This window comes from Ovis canadensis, chromosome 7, assembly GCF_042477335.2.
Source record: "Ovis canadensis isolate MfBH-ARS-UI-01 breed Bighorn chromosome 7, ARS-UI_OviCan_v2, whole genome shotgun sequence".
NCBI classification, from domain to species: domain Eukaryota; kingdom Metazoa; phylum Chordata; class Mammalia; order Artiodactyla; family Bovidae; genus Ovis; species Ovis canadensis.
Window position 1 is genome coordinate 24,462,015 of NC_091251.1, and position 5,996 is coordinate 24,468,010.

The window sequence follows — 5,996 nt, forward strand, 5'->3', positions numbered from 1 at the left end:
GCGCCAGGCCGGAGGGGCGGGGCCGGAGGGGCGGGGCCGGAGGGGCGGGGCCGGAGGGGCGGGGCCGGAGGGGCGGGGCCGGAGGGGCGGGGCCGGAGGGGCGGGGCCGGAGGGGCGGGGCCGGAGGGGCGGGGCCGGAGGGGCGGGGCCGGGGAGGAAACTCGTCCGGCGAGGCCTTTCCCCGGCTGGGGCGTGGCTTGCCTGATAGGAGGCGTGCCCCATCTGTGTTGGAGCTGGGAAAAGAATTTGCAGGTTCAAAAGTGCTCGTGACTTTTGTTGCATTTGTTTGCACGATTTAGCCAATCTCCCCAAACAGCTCTTTTTAGAAACAAATCATATATGTTTTGAGATGACGAAATCTCTATTTATTTACTTCTGTACAATTTTCTCAGCCATTATAACTAATATTTACTAAATCCCGTTTATTTAGTTAATCTTCATATCACCCATACCAGGTAGATATTATTACAGCCATTTTACTGAAGAGGATCTGAGACTCCGTGAAGTTAGGGGAGTTACCTATGTAAGGTCCTCACAGCTAGCCCCACGTGGCTCCAAAGTCTGTTATCCTAACCTTCACAGCAATCCCAAGTACCAGGGAAGTCAGTGTCCCCAATTCTTGCTTGTAGTCACTCTAGTGACTCAAAGGCCCACTTTTCCCCATACATTGTGGGTACCTTTCCGCACAGAGGGATAACACATAAGAGATTCTCAGGGACTATGGGCAGGGGAGGCTGTTCTCAGAAGAATCTAACAGCTTTTAGTGCTTAGATTCTGTATTTCTGAGGTCCTTGAGTGGCCTATGCAACTTGACTGTAGAGTGGAGACCAGATTCCTTCCTAGACTTACTGTCACCACCTTTCCCCATTACACAACCTCAGGCTCAATGACCCTGGGCCAGTCCTTTTTCCTGAATTATGAACTCTGCACATCCCTGCTTCAGTGCCCTAGCTTATGCTCCCCTCCCCACTTCCTCTATGAATACTATCCATTCTTTAATGTCAAGGTGAGACGTCCTCCCTGAAGCCTTGAGCGCCTGCCTGTATGGATTTAGTGTTTTTCTCTATGTACCCTTTTTAATAGTATTTTTTTTTAATATCTTGGCCCAATTTATTTATTTTTACTTTTTACTTTTTGGTCGTGTGACATTTTATTTCCCCGACTAAGGATTGAACTGGTGTTCCCCTGGAGTAGAAGGGTGGAATCTTAACTACTGGACCCCAGGGAAGTACCTCTATGTATCCTTTTAATGCTCTGTGGGGACCTCTGCTTCTCACAGTTTGGATTTACTGAGGGAAGTTGTCTGATGTATGCATAGACATTGACAAATTCACCTGTGTGTTGAATAGAAAAGAGATAGGCAAAGAGGCAGGGAGGGACTGTGTTTCCAGTGATTCTGCTCATCTGATTGTATATGAGAAGGGGATGGAGATACGATCTCAACTATCTATTTCTTCCGTCAAGTTATCTTCTAACATCCTCTCATGTAAGTGGAATATGATTTTTTTTTTCTTTTTGGCCACACTGCAGGGCTTGCAGGATCTAAGTTCTACAACCAGGAATTGAATCTGCATTCTGGGCAGTGAAAGCACAGAGTCTTAGCCACTGGACCCCCAGGGAATTTCCTCTAATATTATTTAATGGTCTCCTTGCCTGGAGAATCCCATGGACGGAGGAGCTTGGTGGGCTACAGTCCACGGGTCGCAAAGAGTCGGACACGACTGAGCGACTTCACTTTCACTGTCACTTTCCCATACAACAGGACCTATAAATCCAAGTCAAATAGTCATTTGGGTTTTCACCTCAGAGGCTGCTGTCTAAAGTGTGACTCTTCATATTTGTGTTTATGTAATTTTTCTCCTTGAATTAGCGAGACAGCATTATGATCCAGTTAATTTTCAGCTATGCATTTTCAGATATGCAGATGAAACCACCCTTATGGCAGAAAGTGAAGAAGAACTAAAGAGCCTCTTGATGAAAATGAAAGAGGAGAGTGAAAAAGCTGGCTTAAAACTCAACATTCAAAAAATTAAGATCATGGCATCTGCTCCCATCACTTCATGGCAAATAGATGGGGAAACAGTGGAAACTGTCAGACTTTATTTTGGGGGGCTCCAAAATCACTGCAAATGGTGACTGGAGCCATGAAATTAAAAGACACTTGCTCCTTGGAAGAAAGTTATGACCAACCTAGACAGCATATTAAAAAGCAGAGACATTTCTTGGCCAACAAAGGTCCATCTAGTCAAGGCTATGGTTTTTCCGGTAGTCATGCATGGATGTGAGAGTTGGACTATAAAGAAAGCTGAGCACCGAAGAATTGATGCTTTTGAACTGTGGTGTTGGAGAAGGCTCTTGAGAGTCCCTTGGACTGCAAGGAGATCCAACCAATCCATCCTAAAGGAAATCAGTCCTGAATATTCACTGGAAGGACTGATGTTGAAGCTGAAACTCCAATACTTTGGCCACCTGATGCGAAGAGCTGACTCATTGGAAAAGACCCTGATGCTGGGAAAAATTGAAGGCAGGAGGAGAAGGGGACGACAGAGGATGAGGTAGTTGGATGGCATCACTGACTCAATGGACATGAGTTTGAGTAAACTCCGGGAAATGGTGATGGACAGGGAGGCCTGGAGTGCTGCAGTCCACGGGGTTTCAAAGAGTCGGACACGACTGAGCGACTGAACTGAACTGAAGGAAAACTACTAGACCATTCAGGTATGACATAAATCAAATCCCTTATAATTATACAATGGAAATGACAAATAGATTCAAGGAATTAGATCTGATAAAGTGCCTGAAGAACTATGGATGGAGGTTTGTGACATTGTACAGGAAGCGCTGATCAAAACCATCCCCAAGAAAGAGAAATGTAAAAAAGCAAAATGGTTGTTTGAGGAGGCCTTACAGCTAAGGGGCTTCCCTGATGGCTTAGAGGTTAAAGCGTCTGCCTCCAATGCGGGAGACCCGGGTTTGATCCCTGGGTCGGGAAGATCCCCTGGAGAAGGAAATGGCAATCCACTCCAGTATTCTTGCCTGGAGAATCCCATGGACAGAGAAGCCTAGTAGGTTACAGTCCACGGGGTCGCAAAGAGTTGGACACGACTGAGTGACTTCACCTCACCTTCACCTCACCTTACAGACAGCTGAGAAAAGAAGAGAAGCGAAAAGCAAAGGAGAAAAGGAAAGGTGTACTCATTTGAGTGCAGAGTTCCAAAGAATAGCAAGGAGAGATAAGAAATCCTTCCTCAGGGATCAATGCAAATAAATAGAGGAAAACAATAGAATGAGAAAGACTAGAGATCCCTATAAGAAAATTGGAGATACCGAGAGAATATTTCATGCAAAAATGGGCATAATGAAGGACAGAAACGGTATGGGCCTAACAGAAGCAGCAGATAATTAAGAAGAGGTGGCAGAATACACAGAACTATGCAAAAAAGCTCCTAATGACCAGATAGCCACAATGGTGTGATCGCTCACCTACAGCCACACATCCTGGAATGTGAAGTCAAGTGGGCCTTAGAAAGCATCACTACCAACAAAGCTATAGAATTCCAGCTGAGCTATTTCAAATCCTAAAAGATGATGCACTCAATAAGTCAGCAAATTTGGAAAGCTCAGCAGTGGCCACAGGCTGGAAAAGGTCAGTTTTCATTCCAATCCCAAAGAAAGGCAATGCCAAAGAATGCTCAAACTACCACACAATTGCACTCATCTCACACATTAGTAAAGTAATGCTCAAAATTCTCCAAGTTAGGCTTCAACAGTATGTGAACAGAGAAGTTCCAGATGTTCAAATTGGATTTAGAAAAGGCAGAGGAACCAGAGACCAAATTGCCAACATCTGTTGGATCGTAGAAAAAGCAAGAGAATTTCAGAAAAACATCTGCTTTCATTGACTATGCTAAAGCCTTTGATTGTGTGGATCACAATAAACTGTGGGAAATTCTTAAAAAGATGGGAATACCAGACCACCTGACCTACCTCCTGAGAAATCTGTATGCAGGTCAAGAAGCAAGAACTGGACATGGGACAACAGACTGGTTCCAAATTGGGAAAGGAGTACATCAAGGCTGTCTATTGTCACCCTGCTTATTTAACTTATATGCAGAGTACATCATGAGAAATTCTGGGCTGGATGAAGCACAAGCTGGAATCAGGATTGCCAGGAGAAACATCAATAACCTCAGATAGGCAGATGATACCACCCTTATGGCAGAAAGCGAAGAACCAAAGAGCCTCTTGATGAAAGTGAAAGAGGAGAGTGAAAAAGTTGACTTAAAACTCAACATTCAGAAAACTAAGATCATGGCATCTGGTCCCATCACTTCATGGCAAATACATGGGGAAACAATGGAAACAGTGAGACCTTATTTGGGGGCTCCAAAATCACTGCAGATGGTGAAATTCAAAGACATTTGCTTCTTGGACGAAAAGCTATGACCAACCTAGACAGCATATTAAAAAGCAGAGACATTACTTTGCCAATAAAGATGCGTCTAGTCAAAGCTATGGCTTTTCCAGCAGTCATATATGGATGTGAGAGTTGGCCTATAAAGAAAGCTGAGTGCCAAAGAATTGATGCTTTTAAATTGTTGTGTTGGAGAAGACTCTTGAGAGTCCCTTGGACTAAAAGGAGATCCAACCAGTCAATCTTAAAGAAAGTCAGTCCTGAATATTCAGTGGAAGGACTGGTGCTAAAGCTGAAACTCCAATACTTTGGCCACCTGATGCAAAGAACTGACTCATTGGAAAAGACCCTGATGGAAAGATTGAAGGCAGGAGGAGAAGAGGATGACAGAGGATGAGATGGTTGAATGGCATCACCAACTCAATGGACGAGTTTGAGCAAGCTCCAGGAGTTGGTGATGGAGAGGGAAGCCTGGTGTGCTGCAGTCCATGGGGTCACAAAGAGTCAAACACAACTGAGCAACTGAATTGAACCGAACTGAACTGAACTGAACCACTGACATCTAAGTTTCTAGCAGGGGTTCTTTTCATTTTTAGCAAATTTCTTAAAAAAAAAAAAAAACCTGAACATGATTATTGTAACAACTGACATTTTCCCAGGATGCTAACATGGAAATCTTTCTGAAAGTCTTGATAGTAAACTGGGGATGTATGGGGGCGGGAGTGGGGTGAAATCTATTTCCAACCCCAGACAAATCCATAGCTGGAGCACACAAAGATGAAGACATCAGCCGCTGATGGCAAGGAGTTTTAGGTAATAAATTAAGACGTTCAGAAAGCATATCCAAGAGGACTGGGCTATTATAGAACCCAGATAGTGCTAATTTGGCTGGTGCTTCAGTTTCCAGAAATTTCTCTCCCCTGGTGAATGGAGTATGTGTGCATTTGAATCAATGAAATTACTCCAAGTTCTGAGTCTGGGTGACAAGACAGCAGCAGTGTGGTTGACAGAGGACAGTTCTTACTGCCTGCTGGTAACCATGACATCATTTCAGCTTTGAATGCTTTGAAACCGAAGTGATGAGACAAGCAAGCAGAGGTGTTTGGTAGAAATCTAGAATGTGGGACTGGCTTCCATGAGAAGCTGGTGAGAGAGGTGATCCAGTTTAAGGAAATGTCCCTTGTTCCCCATCATCCCACCTAAACCTATGCGTACATGATTTTTGAGGAGTCAGGAGACCTGCCACAGACTGTGTGTGTGTGTGTGTGCGTGTGTGTGTGTGTAAAATTAGCCCGTTGGCATTGAGAGTTTAACTAGGAACAGTCAGAGCCCTGGGAAAGATGAAACTGAGGCACAAGAGGAAAATGGTCAGAGCTCTGGTTAGCAAGGTGGCTGATGCTTTAGTTCACAAGAATCTGTGGCCCGGGAGGCCGTGCCGCATGTAACCAGGGGGAGGTTTGCCACATGTAAGCATCGCGCCACTGTCAGTGGCGGGAACTGAACCGAGGGACGCAGCCCAGCGGTGCCTTTTGGGATGCAGCCTCCTTAGAGCGAAGATTCGTACCCTACCATCTACTGCCTG